Consider the following 16934-nt stretch of genomic DNA (forward strand, 5'->3'; position numbering starts at 1 on the left):
TCCCCGTGCCTCCCCTGCAGCTGTTTCTCCCTAACTCTCCCCTCTCCTCCCTCCACCTTGACCCTTCCTCCCCCTCCTCTTGTTCACACTGTGACCCTCCCTGCTCCACTTCGCTGCCCCTCCGCCTCCCTTTTCCCCTCCCCGTTTGTCGCCCCTTCCTGTTGTCCCCTCTCCTTATGACTCCGGCCTGCCCTGGGGTGGGTTGGGGGCTCCTTCTGCCCCAGTTACCCTGCTGCCCCTGCTGTCTTCTCCACCTCCTCCCTGTTCCCTTCACCCCCACTGCCTCCCCTCCCCTCCCAGTCCCTGCAGCTCTCCCCCCAGGCTCAGCTTGAGAAACTCTGGGCTCCCCTCGCTTCCCCTTTCACTCGCCCTATCCGCAGTCGCCTGCCTGCATCACATGGCGCAACTGGGTGTTTAGGAGAAGTGAAAGCCTGGGTCACAGGGCTCCTGCCCTGTCAGCTTTCTAAAAACCTCCCTCCTCCTCTACTTCTGCCTGCTGCCCCAAACCCCCTCTGCTGGCCTCCCTAGAGCCAGGAGGAATTTTTTCTTTCAGTTTCATTTCTCGCCAGGATCCCACTTTTGCTTTATCCTCTTCCAATCAAACTCCAAGGCGCCACGGGTAGAAAGAAGTGGAAAGGCTGCCTGCATCATTTGGTCACACTCATTCACTTCACAGATGCAGAGACTGAGACCCAGTGGGGCTAGGGCAGGAAGGTGGAGAAAGACTGGTTCCTGGTGACTGAACTAGGGGTGAAGCCCTGCCCGCGCTCCTGAGTGGCGGGGAAATTCACACTGCAATTCGGATTGCACAGAGGCTGCTGTAAGGAAGGAAGTGGGGCACTTTCCACAAGCCTGCGGGCCATAGAGGACCACAAGTGAGTCGGGATTGAGAGGGACACTGACCTCAGACTAAATCAGAGTCAGCCTCAGCACTCCTAAGAACCAGCCCCACCCTGACCTAGGAGCCCAGGGGGATCTGGCCTCTGCGCTCCTCTGACCTCATCTTAGCCCCATGTTCACTCAAGTCCAGCCAGCTGGCCTCCCAGCTTCCCCTCCCATGCTAAGCTCCTCACTGCCTCAGGACCTTTGTCTTTGCTGGCCCCTCTGCCATAACTGCTCCCCTCCAGATCCTTGCATGGCTGGCTGTTTCTCTTTATTGAGGTTTCAGCAGATATGTCTCCTTTGTAGGGACCTTCCCTGATTTTCCCATCTAAGTAGTTGCCTACTGGATTCTCAGCATCCTCCATCACATTGTCTTGTTTTAATGTCTTCAGAGCACATACTGCTTGTTCAGTTGCCACCAGTAGAATAGGCCCTCCATCAGATCACAGACCTTTTCCAGCTTTTCACTGTTTTATTCTCAATGGCTGCCCACCCAGTACTCGGCAAATAGTAGGTGCTCAATAAGTATTGGCTGAATCAATGAATGGAAAGAGTGTCCCAAGGCAAAATTCATAAGAATAATATCAGGAAGGCTAAAAGCTAAATAAACTGAGTCCCACAAAAGCTATAGATACGAGCAAAAAAAAAAAAAAAAAAAAAAAGGCGCTATAGATACCAGCAAAAAAGTGAGGTTTTTGTTGTTGTTGTTTGTTTTGAGACGAAGTCTTGCTCTGTTGCCCAGGCTGCAGTGCAGTGGCACAATCTTGGCTCACTGCAACCCCTGCTTCCCGAGTTCAAGCGATTCTCCTGCCTCAGCCTCCTGAGTAGCTGGGATTATAAGTGCGTGCCGTCATGCCCGGCTAATTTTTGTATTTTCAGTAGAGATGGGATTTCACCACATTGGTCAGGCTGGTCTCGAATCCCTGACCTCATGATCCACCCGCTTTGGCCTCCCAAAGTCCTGGGATTACAGGCGTGAGCCACTGTAAGTTTTTAACATGTTAGAGAAGCCAGGCCGAGAGGATGGTGAGAAAACAGAGCTCTCCACCCCAGGTCTTCCTTCAGTCACTGTGGTCAGGACCACGTGCTCTCGTGAGGTGGGCAGAGCCTGGAGGTGAGAAGAGGAGGCTTCGGTGGAGCTGCACCACTCCTTGACTTGGAGGAAGCTTAGGTCACCAGCTGTGACGGTATGGTGACGAAGTTCGGATCACGTCAGATCCAGTTCCTTCCTCTCTTGGCAAGATCACTAGGCTGGCAGATGAGCTCAGACTCAGCCCAGAGAGCTGAGTCTTACCCAGAGAGCTAAGAGAGTGCTGGCCTGCTGTCAGTGATGTTCAGCGGGTGGTAGATGAAGGGAAAGCCTTCTAAAAGCAGTGTGGCCTGCAGAGAAAAACCCAGGAGAGGAAAGCAGCAAAGAAAAGAGAAGTACAGCATCTTTTTTTTTTTTTTCTGAGACAATCACACTCTGTCGGCCAGCCTGAAGTGCAGTGGCATGATCTCAGCTCACTACAACCTCTGCCTCCCAGGCCCAAGCAGTTCTCCTGCCTCAGCCTCCTGAATAGCTGGAATTACAGGCATGTGCCACCACACCCACCTAATTTTTGTATTTTTTAGTAGATATGGGGTTTCACCATGTTGGCCATGCTGGTCTTGAATGCCTGACCTCAGATAATCTGCCCGCTTCGACCTCCCAAAGTGCTGGGATTACAGGGTGAGCTACTGCACCCTGCCCAGCGTCTTTCTTACTGTCCAGCCTCCATCTCCAAGGTACAAGGGGGCCAGGGCCTGGGCCAGTTCACTGGAGAAAGTCCCAGGGACATGTTTAGCTGGGGAGAAGGTAGGGGTGACTTGCCTCTTGCAGATAGGGGAAGTAATGTTCCAAAAGTAGACATGACTGTCATCCAGGGCACGAGTCACAACACTGATGACCAGTGGGAGGGAGCTGGAGAGCAGAATCTTAGAATTGAGGAGCCCCAGAGCTGGTGGGCCATGGCCGTGACCCACAGACCTATGTAGTTTGGCTCTGAGAGTGTTTAGTCATGTAATGTTGAGTTTTTATTGTAGCCCTTGTTCTTGTTATTGTTTCTCTCTCTCTCTCTTTTTTTTTTTTTTTGAAATAGAGTCTCACTCTGTCACCCAGACTGGAGGCTAGAATGCAGTGGGGTGAGCTCGGCTCACTGCAACCTCCGCATCCTGGGTCCAGGTGATTCTCGTGCCTCAGACTCCCGAGTAGCTGGGACTACAGGTGCCAGCCACCATGCCCAGCTAATTTTTGTATTTTTAGTAGAGACGGGGTTTCACCGTGGTGGCCAGGCTGGTCTCAAACTCCTGACCTCAAGTGATCCACCTACCTCGGCCTCCCAGAGTGCTGGGATTACAGTCATGAGCCACCGTGCCCGGCCATATTGTTTTTTAATTTAAAAACATTTTTGAAGTTTTAGTTATCTCCTTAAAAATTCAGAAGTATTGGCCAGGCGCGGTGGCTCATGCCTGTAATCCCAGCACTTTGGGAGGCTGAGGCGGGTGGATCGCCTGAGGTCAGGAATTTGAGACCAGCCTGACCAACATGGAGAAACCCTATCTCTTCTAAAAATACCAAATTAGCCGAGCATGGTGGCGCATGCCTGCAATCCCGGCTACTCGGGAGGCTGAGCAGGAGAATCGCTTGAACCCAGGAAGCGGAGGTTGCAGTGAGCTGAGATTGCGCCATTGCACTCCAGCCTGGGCGACAAGAGCAAAATTCTATCTCAAAAAAAAAAAAAAAAAAAAAAAAAAAAAAAAATCAGAAGTACATGCCCGCCAAGAGCCAAGGGCAGCAACGCTGTCTGGTGTGGTGGCATGCTGAAGTGTCCCTGCAGATGCCTTGGTTGGAGGCTGGTGAAAATGAGCCTTTTTACCTGTGCATCTAACACAGCTATTGCTGAGTGTGAGAAGCACAGGTGCTGCGTCGTCAGTGAGCGTTCTTAGATCACAATGAGGATGTCAGGTGAAGTGGCTTCTCGAGTCTCCTAGATTCTCCTGATGGCACTCTGCCAGGGCAGGGTGAGAGACGTTGGATTTTAGGAAGTTCAAAAGTAGGACTTGACTAACCTCTGAGGCCCCCAGCTCTACCTTTTAAAACCCAGCACAATTACTTCATGTGGTTGAAAAAAATGAAGCAATGAAACTTTGATCCAACTTTCACTTTCCAGGTACAGTGTCTTAGTAATGCCCTGGCACCATCCTGCTACGCTGCCCACAGGTTTTATAGTCACAGGTGAGCATCAAATACACACAGCCTCATCAAGACTCTGCAAGGAGGACTGAGAGGTGGCCCCTGCATTTGAGGCAAGGTTATCCCCCAGATCTAGCCAAGGTCTGCCTCACACCTGCAGAACAATTTGGATTTCTCTTATACCTGGCCAGCATACTCTCTACACCTATAAGGTGATCCTGGGCTTGACAATAGGTGGAAATTTAAAAATTGAGCCACCTGGATAAAAGCATAACAGCCACAGAATGAGGAGAGGTAAAACAGAGGGAAGGACAGTGACAGTCTGGGAATTTTTGGACTGCTATGCAGGCATTCATCCACAGCAGCTTCTTGTGCTGCAGTGGCCAATCCCAACATCCTGCTCACACCAGGGTGGTCAGTCCCAGCATGCCCCGGTGTGTAGCAGGTGCACCAGGAATTGCAGGTAACCTACCACTGAATTGTCCACACATCATTCCCATTTCTGATGGAGACACGTGGCTGCCCATGGAATATCATTTACTTGTGGTGCAGCAGGACAAGGTTGAGAACTGCTGTTTGGCTCCATGCCCATGACTACCAGGACAGCTAGGTGCCTTGAAAGGAGTTGGACAAAGCAGACACCTTTCCAAGCCTATAGGGCCAGAATGAATCAGCAGGACATTCCCAGGGCTACAGCTGAGGATGAGACATAGACTGTGGACTGGCCTGTGGAAGGCCATGGCCCCCAGTGGGGAGGATGACAGTAGAGGATGCATCCTCATATTGTCTTCCCTGTCCCTTAGCGTCCAGGAGGAGTGAGGCCATCCACAGACTGAGATCTGGAGGGGGAGGTAACATTTTGCCGAAGATAGCTTTTTCTTCTTATATCATTTTATTAAGTGTTCATTCTCACCAACCTTTTAGAAAACTGACTGTGGTCATGCCTGCCCCCTGTTGCAGATATCCCCAAGGGTCCTGCCCCTAAGTTCCACCGATGTTGCTTGGCAACTGTCTTTTGTGTCCACCCTTCTCTCTCTCATCCCCACAATACTGCCGCTGTTTGGGCAGCCAGCATTGCCTTCCTGGACCACTGCAGAAAGACCTTTCAGTTCACGTTCAGCACTGAAGCTAGAGTGCTTGAAACCCTGCAAGGGTACCCTCCTGGTTCTGGATTTTCCGGGACAAAGTCTCAACGTCTTTGTCCAACTTTGCAAGCCCTTCAGGATTAACCTCTTCCAGACCAACTCCCAAGTTCATCTCTGACCGCTCTCTCTCCATGTCTCCTTCTCCCACCTTGCCTTCAGCCACGGTTGGCTTCCAGCTGCCTTTCCTCTGGAACTTGGCACAAGTTGCTCCTCCAGCCTAGAACTTTCCATGACTCATGAATACTGATCCCTCAGGACTTGACCCAGATGTCACCTCTTCTGAGTAGTCTCCCCTGATTTCTCAAGGCTGGGATCCTGTGTTAGTCTGTTCTTGCATGGCTATAAAGAAATACCTGAGGCTGAGTAATTATAAAGAAAAAAGGTGCTGGGCGTGGTGGCTCATGCCTGTGATATCAGCATTTTGGGAAGCCAAAGCGGGTAGATCACAAGGTCAGGAGTTCACAGCCAGCCTGGCCAACATAGTGAAACTCCATCTCTACTAAAAATACAAAAACTAGCTGGGTGTGGTGGAGGGCACCTGTAATCCCACCTACTCAGGAGGCTGAGGCAGGAGAATTGCTTGAACCTGAGAGATGGAGGTAAGAGTGAGCCAAGATTGTGCTACTGTGCTCCAGCCTGGGAGACAGAGCAAGACTCTGTTTCAAGAAGAAGAAGAAGAAGAAGAAGAAAAGAAGAAGAAGAAGAAGAAGAAGAAGAAGAAGAAGAAGAAGAAGAAGAAGAAGAAGAAGAAGAAGAAGAAGAAGAAGAAGAAGAAGAAGAAGAAGAGGAGGAGGAAGAGGAGGAAAAAGAGTGTAATTGGCTTATGGTTCTGCAGGCTGCACAAGAAGCATAGTGCCAGCATCTGCTTTTGGTGAGGCCTCAGAAAGCTTGCAATCATGATGGAAGGCAAAGGAGGGGAGCCAGCATGTCACATGGCAAGAAACAGAGCAAGAGAGATAAGGGGGAGGCCCTGGAGTCTTTCAAACAACCAGATCTCCCATAAACTAACAGGGCAAGAACTCCCTATTACCATAAGGGATGGGGATGGTGATAAGCCATTCATAAGGATCTGCCACAGTGGTCCAGTCACCTCCTGTCAGACCTGCCTCCAAAACTGGGGATTACATTTCAGCATGAGATTAGGAGGGACAAACATCCAGACTGTCTCAGTTCTCCCTCATCATCCCTCGTGGCGACTCATGTCACATGGGCCTGCTTACTCGCCTGTTTCTCCCATTGGACTAGTGACTTTTTGAGGACAGGCTCTTGTTTTCTTCCTCTCTGTTTCCTGGCACCATGCCTGGTACATAGAGGTCACATGCTCTCCAAGGGAATACTCTGGAGTTAGGTCACCAGAGGAAGGACCCTGGCTTGACCTCTTAAGAGCTGTGTGATCTTCAGCAATTACTTAACTTCTTCAGTTTCTTTATCTGAGAAATGGAGGAGAAAAATTATACTTAACTTAGAGGGGTTTTGTTGAGTATCAAAAAGAGATAACCCAGCATGGTGGCTGGCATAGAGTAAAGGCTCAAGAAATGTCTGTACCTGCCAGGCGTGGTGGCTCATGCCTATAACCCCAGAGCTTTGGGAGACCAGGGTGGGAGGATCGCTTGAGCCCAGGAGATTGAGATCAGCCTGGGCAACATGGCAAAACTCCATCTCAGGCCTGGCATGGTGGCTCATGCCTACAATCCCAGTATTTTGGGAGGCCAGGGAGGGTGGATCACCTGAGGTCAGGAGTTCGAGATCAGTCTGACCAATATGGTGAAACCCCGTCTCTACTAAATACAAAAATTAGCTGGGAGTGGTGACGTGCGCCTGTAATCCCAGCTACTCGGGAGGCTGAGACAGGAGAATCGCTTGAACTCAGGAGGCGGAGGTTGCAGTGAGCTGAGACGCGCCGCTGCACTCCAGCCTGGGCGACAGAACAAGACTCCATCTCAAAAAATAAGATAAAATAAAAAATCCATCTCTACAAAAAATTTAAAAATTAGCCAGGCAGAAGGCTGAGGTAGGGGGATCGCTTGAGCCCAGGTGGTCAAGGCTGCATTGAGCCATGATTGTGCCATTGCATTTCAGCCTGGGTGACAAAGCAAGACCCTGGAGGCAGACAGAGAGAGAGAGAGAGAAAAGAAATAACTGCACCATTATTAACTAATAAATAAATTGAGAATGCTCACGATATGCTGAGTGCTGTTCAAGGTGCTGAGGACACAAGTGAATGAAACAGGCAAAAATCTCTGCCCTTGTGGTTATGGGAAAGAGAAAACAAGCAAATAAGTATAGGATAGAATAGATTTAATGTCACATATAATAAAGGTGATCATGAAAAAGAATTAGAGACAGGGATGACAGCAGTTGCTTTTCGGATAGAATATACTATAATGCTAATTTACTCTAAGTCAGGATTTCTCAGCATTGACACCATTGGCACTCTGGACTAGATACTTCTTTGCTGTGGTGAGCTGTCCTGTGAACCGCAGGGTATTCAACAGTGTTCCTGGCCTCTATTCACAGATGCTTGCTGCATTCCATCCCCCATAGTTGTGACAACCAAAAAATGTCTTAGACATTACCAAACATCCCCTGGGGGCAAAATTATTCCTGTCTGAAAGTTGCTGCTACAAATAAATGTCTGCTGAATGTGTATGTCCCCACAAAAGTGTATGTCCACATCCTAATCCCTGAAACCTGTGAATATTACTTCATAGGGTGAAATATTTGCTTAAAGATCTAGAAGAAGGGCGCTTATTCTTGATTATTGGGATGGACCCTAACAGCTGTCAGAAATGCCCTATGAAGTGACACAAGAGGTTTGGGAAAAAATTAAAATATCAAGTGCCAGAACAAGAGAAAGGCAGAGTGAGATTGGACAGACCCTCACAGAAGAGAGGCCTCAAGCCAAGAGATGCCAAGGAACTCCCAGTGCCACCAGGAGGTAAAAGAGGCCAGGAACAGATTCTCCCCTAGCGACTCTTGAGGGAAGGCAGTCCTGTTAGCACCTTCGTTTCAGACTTCCAGCCTCCAGAACTGTGAGAGAAGACATTTCTGATGTTTTAAACCACCGTGTTTGTCGTAATTTGTTACAGCAGCCTAGAAAACGAATACAGAAGGGATGCATCATCAGTGCAGGTGGTTTCACCATCAAGAGCTGTAATCCAAGATTCCCACTGGGTGTGGGGGCACCAAGGGGAAACTTCCCTTTTGCCCTCTGAAGGTTCACTGAAAAATCTCGGAGAAGAGGCAGATAAATAGGAGAAAAGGCATACAGATGTATTTAATGTGTATACACGGGAGCCTACAGAGTGAAGCCCCAAAGAGACAAGGGAACTTGTCCACTTCGATGCTTAGGTTCAACAAAGGATGGACAGCCGTGTAGGTACAGAATTGAACAAAAAGGGTATGATCTAATACTCTACTGACTGAGCTATCCAGGTTCCCTAAGGGTGTGATCTAATGCTAACGGACTGAGTGGGGAAACCCAGCAAGGCCTGTCTGTCTAGATTCTTCTTGGCCTCTCTGTGCTGCATTCCTTCCTTCTGGGTGTAGGACGGGGCTCTCTCTGCAATGGCAGTCTTACGACCTACATACAATCAAACAAGGCCTGTCTGGCTAGATTCTTCTAGGTATCCTGGGTTCTAGATTCTTCTTGGTATCCTGGGTTCTAGATTCTTCTTGGCCTCTCTGTGCTGCATTCCTTCCTTCTGGGTGTAGGACGGGGCTGTCTCTGGTCTTACGACCTACATACAGTCAAACAAAGTCAAACCAAGATAATTTCTTTATGGCCAGGTTTTATACAGAAAGGTGGAGGGAAACTTAGAGTAATATAATTAGGCTTTATGGATGACTTTGGGGGAAAAGGGTTCTGTTTCTATGATCTGCCTTGGGGAAGAGGGATTCTAGTTTCTATGGCGAATCTTGGGGGAGAGTGGGACTGAGAGACAGGAGGGCAGAAGGTTAGAGAAAAGCAGTTGCTTCTGAGGCTACTGTGGAGGACTTTATTTGGGGTATCGTTTTCTAAGCCCCAACAGGGAATTTAGGAAAGAGCCATTGACATGGAAGTATTCTATGTGCAGATCACATGAAGCTAGAAGCATTAGTCCATTTGGACAATGGATTCTGGACCACTGACAGGGGAGCTCTGTATGAATGAAGTGGACAGATCCGAATTATCAGGTCCCCCTCTTGGGAACCTAAGACCCAACTGGAAAGGGACAGAACGATGTGGCTTAGCAGCATCAAGACAAAAAAATAGCCTTTTTCAACAACAGTAAGTTCAGGAAGAGTCAACCTTTAGGCCACCCTAGGCTACAGCATGATAGTGGTTGTCAAGGTAATGTGACTATAGGTGACTTTTTTCTTTTCCTAATTTTCCAGAGTTCCTCTAATGTAGTTCAGAGGCTTTGATTGTTATATAAAGGGTAAATTTGGTATCAAGGACCTCACTCTGCTAGACCGCAGGCTGATTAGTTCCTTCCTAGACTGTTCAGTGGACACCACACTTCAATGGAAACTGATTAGACACCTTGGAATCCTATACATAAGGGGGAACAGACAGCTGGGCTGCCCCTTGAAGAGCGCACACATGTCTCAGGTAATGCTTAGGAGAGGAACTAAGTTGGATGTTCAAGATGCTAAGTTTCAGCTCTGAGCATCATGGTTCTTCTCGCCCTTCTCACACTGAGATTTGTGAACCCCTAAGGATCCCTGACACCCTTTCAGTGGTCCATGAGTTCAAACTTATTTGCATATAAGCTTAAAGATACAATTTGCCTTTTTCACTGACACAATTTGCCTGGAGCAAAAGCAATGATGAGTAAAACCACTTGTGCCTTCACATGAATCAAAGCTGTGGTGCCAGGCTGGGCTCCATGCCTGTAATGGCAACACTTTGGGAGGCTGTGGCAGGCGGATCACTTGAGGCCAGGAGTTCGAGATCAGTCTGGCCAACATGGCTAAACCCTAAAAATACAAAAATTAGCCAGGCATGGTGGCACGTGCCTGTAGTCCCAGCTTCTCAGAAGGCTGAGGCAGGAGAATCATTAAAACCTGGGAGGTGGAGGTTTCAGTGAGCCAAGATCATGCCACTGCACTCCAGACTGGGCTACAGAGTGACACCTTGCCAAAAAAAAAAAAAAAAAAAAGCAGTAGTAGCTGTTGGATTTTTTCATCCTCATGCATCCAGAGGATGCATTCTTTTACTTAAGAATGTTCTCAATGAAGCAGTTAAAATTATTAATATTATTAAAGCACAATCTTTATTCTATGTGACAAATGAGAAGTAAGCAAAAAACACTTCTGCTGAATACTACAGTATGAAGGTTGCTCTGGGAAAAAAAAGCACTTGTGCTATTTTTGGATTTGCCAGTTGAACTAGATTTTTTCCCCCCTGGAACACCATTTTTACTTGAAACTATGAATATTCAGACTTAAAAGTTTGACTGACAATTGTTTGAAAATGAACACAGTGAGCCTGTCACTTGAAAGACAGCGACAGTATTTGTTGCCAATGATGAAATCAGAGCTTTTAAGTAAAAATTCAAATGTTAGAAAACTCGTATCATGATCTTGACATCTTCCCAATACTCAACGTTTTCTGATGGGATCAGAGATGATATCGACGAATGTGATTTCCGATACTGTGTAAGGAAATAGTTCAACATGTTATTACAAAATCATGCCTGGATAAGAGATCCATTCAAAGTAGAAGATAGAACTATGCACTTTAAAAATGGACTGTCGAACAGTATATTCTACAATGACTGAGGCATGTTATTACAAAATCATACATGGATAAGAAATCCATTCAAAGAACAGGATAGAACAATAGACTTTAAAAATATATGAAAGGTCATTGATATGATTTCAGATTTCATATTGGAGCTAACCTTTAGAAACTATCACTTGTGAACTTTTCTTATAGTATCAGAGAAGAATATCTACAATTATTTTTAAAAGCTTATTAAAATGCTCCTCCTTCGGGGTCTCACCATGTTGGCCAGACTGGTCTTGAACTCCTGGCCTCAAGTGATCCCCCCGCCTCGGTCTCCCGAAGTGTTGGGATTACAGGCATGAGCTACCACACCTGGCCTAGCTCTCACTTATAAGTGAGAACATGCAGTATTTGGTTTTCTGTTCCCGTGTTAGTTTGCTAAGGATAATGGCCTCCAGGTGCAGCCATGTCCCTGCATAGGACATATTTTTTACTAAGTCATCAGTGTTTTTTCAAAGAAGCTAAGAGGTCTTAACTCACTCTAAATGATTACTGGAATAAAATGTAAACAAAATCTCTAATTTGCTCATTTTTTTTCTGCGATGCCTATTTGCCTTTCCTTATTCCTTAGCTATAATGTGAGGTTTTAGTAATGTTCACAAGTTAGTGTTTTTCAAGATAGCAAATTATCAGACTATGTCTGCATTACCATTTCTGTTATCTGGCTAGATTGCCTTTATCTAGGCGTGTTGCCTTTATCAGGAGGCTCAATATGCCAGTGTTGACTAAATTTAGCAGTAATAAATCACGCTTATGTTTAGTCTTTGAAAAAAATAAAAATAAAAAAAATGCTCCTCCTTTTATCTACTCCATATTGTGAGATCAGATTTTTTCCCATATACTTCAACCTAAATAACATATCTCCACAAATTAAATGAAGAAACAGATATGAAAATCCAGGTGGTTTCCACAAAGCTGGATGTTCAAGACATTTTCAAAAATATAAAATAATCATATCCCAATAATTTTTTTTTTTTTTTTTTGAGATGAAGTCTCGTTCTGTCATGCAGGCTAGAATGGTTGACATCTGGCTCCATCTTGGCTGACTACAACCTCCACAGCCTGGGTTCAAGCCTTTCTCCTGCCTCAGCCTCCCAAGTAGGTGGGATTACAGGCACCCACCACCACACCTGGCTAATTTTTGTATTTTTAGTAGGGACGGGGTTTCACCATGTTGGTCAGGCTGGTCTTGAACTCCTGACCTTAGGTGATGTGTTCTCCTTGACCTTCCAAAGTGCTGGGATTACAAGAGTGAGCCACCATGCCCGGCCCCCAATACTTTTGTGGGGCTTGAGATATACAGTAATTTTTCACAGAAAGTGTTATTTATATTGACATGTAATGAGTTTGTTGTTTATATTTTAAAATGTATTAAATTGTATTAAATAAATATTTTAAATATCTTAGTTTTTTGTTTAAACATTTTTTATTTTTAATTTTTGTGGGTACATAGTAGGCATGTGTATGTATATATATATGTTTATGGAGTACATTAGTATTTTTTTTTTATAGACAGTCTCACTGTCACCCAGGCTGGAGTGCAGTGGCACTATCTCAGCTCACTGCAACCTCTGCCTCCCAGGTTCAAGTGATTCTTCTGCCTTAGCCTCCCAAGTAGCTGGAATTATAGGTGTGCACTACCACTCCTGGCTAATTTTTTTGTGTTTTTAGTAGAGATGGTCATATTGGTCAGGCTTGTCTCGAGCCCTTGAGCTCAGGCAATCCACCCGCCTCGGCCTCCCAAAGTGCTGGGATTACGGGCATGAGCCACCGCGCCTGGCCTACATGAGATATTTTGATACAGGTATATAATATGTAATAATCACATCAGGGTAAATGGGGTGTCCATCACCTCAAGCATTTATCCTTTCTTTGTGTTAGAAACAATCCAATTATGTGCTTTTAGTTATTTTTAAATGTACAATAGATTATTGTAGACTGTAGTTATCCTGTTGTGCTATGAAATACTAGATCTTATTCATTCTATATATTTTTGTACCCATTAACCATCCCCAGTCCCCTGTCCCCACTGCCCTTCCCAGTCTCTGGTACCCCTGATTGTACTCTCCAACTTCCGGAGTTCTCAGTTTTAATTTTTAATACGATAAATATCAGTCGATATGACCCACATGAACAAAAGTTCTTTGGGGTCTTCTATAATTTTTAAGAATATAAAGGGGACTTCCAATCAAAAAATTAGAGAACTGCTGCCCTCTGTATGCTAAAAGGTGATAAATAAGCTCCAAAAATATTTTGGTGGCTGCCCCATTGGGAGAGATTTTAAGGGCCCCAAGGTCTGGGGCATGTTGGGACATTATCTCTAGGGTAAAGAACAAACTTTCATAACTCGCATCCCCCATCAGTAAAAACAAGGCACAGCACAGGGTAGGTCCTTCTGGATTTTAAAGCATCCTGGGGAATTCTGTCAGACCATTTATCATGTCACTTGGGGGGCTCCTAGTGCCGAGGGGACCCCAGCACAAGAGAAGGCTCTGTGGCAGGTCCAGGCAATGGTGCAAGCTGCTGTGCCGCCCTAGTACAATCGTGTTTAGTCATATCTGAGATACCACATGGATAAGGGTGCCATATGGAGTCTCTGGAAGGCTCCAAAAATGAGAATTTTGCAGCACAAACCTCTAGGGTGTCGAACCAAAGCCATGGCTCCTGCAGCAGAAAAATGCTTGTCACTTGAAAATCATATCCCAGGGTGCTACTGGGCCCTGAGAGAGGCTTGTGCCTGATGATGAGTCACCAACAACTAGGGGACCACAAGGTCCCATCACAAGCTGGGTATTGCCATACACACCAGGCTATAGGATCTGGGGAGGGGCAGCGGCTGTACAATAGCTTCAAACCCAAACAGAACCAGAAGGTACAAGTAAGCGACACGGACAGATGGCACCTGCCTGTTTTACATCCGTATTTCTCTCTCTCTCTCTTTCCTTTTTTTTTCCAAGACAGAGTCTCGCTCTTGCAGTGCCGCGATCTCAGCTCACTGCAACCTCCGCCTCCCGGGTTCAAGCAATTCTCTGCCTCAGCCTCCCAAGTAGCTGGGATTACAGGTGCCCACCACCATGTCTGGATACTTTTTTTTTTTGTATTTTTAGTAGAGACGGGGTTTCACCATCTTGCCCAGGTTGGTCTCGAACTCCCGACCTTGTGATCCACCCGCCTTGGCCTCCCAAAGTGCTGAGATGACAGGTGTAAGCCCCCACGCCCGGTCCCATATTTCTCTTTTAACTCACATCTATGGCCTTGAGAAAGCTCCTTCTGATAGAATTGGAAAACTTCAGACCTGGTTCACAAATGGGGTGGCACAATAGGTTGTTACTAACCAGAAATGGACAGAAGCTATACTATAGTCTCACTCAGAGGTGGCTCTGAAGGACAACGGTAAAGGGAAATACTGGCAGTGGGCAGAGATGGGATAGTAACTTTGTTCATTCACTGTACATGGAAATGAGTGGAGATATGGATATACATGGACTCCTGGGCAGAGGCCTGGAAGGAACAAGACTGGAAAATCAGAAGCAAGGATATCTGGGGTAGAAGCATGTGGACGGACAAGATGTATGTTAACGCCTAGTAGAGAAGCTCTACCACAGGGAGGCCTACGACTCTTAAGAGGACGTTAGCCAGTTTCTCTCCATTTGCCACATCAGCGCTGGTGCAATGGGTGGTGGGAACGGAGACCACGTATGGGCAGACAGTTACGAGAACCATTTCAGAAGTCTAAGATGGAGTACTAGTTGTCCATAGTGTGGCCAACTCAACGAGATATCCTTTTATTGACTTTCCTTCTTTTCCTATTTCCCTTCTCTTTGTTCCTCAACCTGTTCCCTTGGATCACATTCACAAATAACCTGTCGCAAACAAGCCCTTGTTCTAGGCTCCATTTGAGGGGGAAGAGGCTAAGCTAAGCTAAACTCATTTACAATAGTAACCTCTGTTCAGCACTCCTAGCCTCTCTTAAATGGCTGTTTCTTTTTATCCATATAATCTATTTATTGTGTCTATTGTTTATTATGTTTCTCTCCCACTAAAATGTAAGCTCTATAAAAACAGGGATATTTGCCTGTTTTGGTCCGCATAGTGTCCCCGGCACCTAGAACACATGATAAAGTTGTGTTGAATGAGTGACTAAGTGATTAGAGTTAATGTATGTACATTTAGATGCTAAATATTTGGAACATGGTAGAAAATTCTGGGCCTCAGGAAACACAAGGTTTGACTGAAGCTGGTTTGGAAACTGTGGTCAGGACTGAGAAATTTCAGGATTCAAGAGACTAAGGAGTGGGTTTGGCTTGGCCCAGGAGCAGGGCTGGTCCAGAATTTAGAGTCTGATAGAACCAGAGCCTTTCCTGCCCATGGTGCCATGTTTCAGCCAAAGTCTTTATGTTTGTACCACAATCCACCCCTGTGGTTAAGAGCCCAGAGTCTTCATCCAAACAGACCTGAGTTCGGAGCCTAGTCCTGTTACTTCTTAGTTGTGGGATCTTGAGCAAACTACCTCTCTAACTTCAGTGTCATTATCTGCAAGGCTGTGCTAAGGACACACTGTACTTGGCTGAGTTGTAGTGAGAACTGAGGGTTAAGATTCCATGTAAAGTGTCTGGCACAATAGGAAGTGCTCACTAAGAACCCATCAGCTTTAAACTTTCCCCCGTGCCACATGGTGGGGGTGGCGGCCTTTCAGTTCTAGTTCTTCTCTTCCTTCTGGTGGGAGAGTCGGGCTTCCCTCAATAATGTTGCTTATTCCAATTTGCTAGGTCAAGGTCAGGAGAGAGATACAGTCTGGATGAAAAACTCCTGAGCTCTCCACAGGATGCAGAGCCACTGGGTGTCCCTTGCAAATTGAGTTCACAAGGTCCTGCTCCAAGAGTTCTAAATAAAAATGAGCTCATTGATTTGCACACCCAGCTGGGTGCACTTTTCAGCTTCATTTTTGAAGCTTCGAGTCTGCGAAACATGGGCTGCTTGGGGTGTATCATGTCAATCCAGTCCCAGCAATACCCACATTATGCTGTCTTGCCTCTACTTACCCTGTGCTCTGCCAGGAGCACCCTTCCTTCCAGCCTACACCTGAGCTACCTGCTGAAACCTACCAACCCTTCAGTTTATCCTATTCTCCCTTTCATTTCTTTCTTTTCCTTTCCTGCCCTCTTTGGCTTTATAGCAGGCTTCTCTCCCCAACAGTTTCCATTTTATTGTTCAGCTAGTTTAACATGCACGTTTAATTGAGCAAGCTCAAACGCTAGTCAATATTTTGCCCTCTCACCAAATAATAGACCTTTCCCACTCTGATCACTCCTCACCAATTTGTTATTGTTTTATAGTTCTTTAGTTTTATCTCATTTTTTTTCTTTTTTCTTTTTCTCTCTCTTTCTCTTTCTTTCTTTCTTTTTTTTGGGGGGGTGGGGGGGACAGAGTCTTGCTCTGTTACTCAGACTGGAGCCCAGTGGTGGGGTCTCAGCTGGCTGCAACCTCCACCTCCCAGATTCAAGCGATTCTCCTGCCTCAGACTCCCGAGTAGCTGGGACTACAGGCATGAGCCACCACGCTTGGCTAATTTTTGTATTTTTAGTAGAGACAGGGTTTAGCCATGTTGGTCAAGCTGTTCTCAAACTCATGAGCTCAAGTGATCTAACCACCTCAGCCTCCCAAAGTGCTGGGATTACAGGCATGAGCCACCGAGTTCAGCCTATTTCATTTTTTCTCTAACTCCACAAATTGGACGTTTTTATAATTATTTTATGCAGTCAGTGCTTATTTAATCCACTTCTGTGTTTACATATTTCTTTGCTCACCATTCTTACTCGAAGAAGACCTTTTCTTCTGAGATTATTTTTCTTGTTTTTGAAGAACATCCTTTAGAATTCCCTTAGGTAAGAGTCTGTTAGCTATAAATGTCTCCAGTTTT

The sequence above is a fragment of the Rhinopithecus roxellana genome, chromosome 15 (genome assembly GCF_007565055.1).
Source record: "Rhinopithecus roxellana isolate Shanxi Qingling chromosome 15, ASM756505v1, whole genome shotgun sequence".
NCBI lineage: Eukaryota > Metazoa > Chordata > Mammalia > Primates > Cercopithecidae > Rhinopithecus > Rhinopithecus roxellana.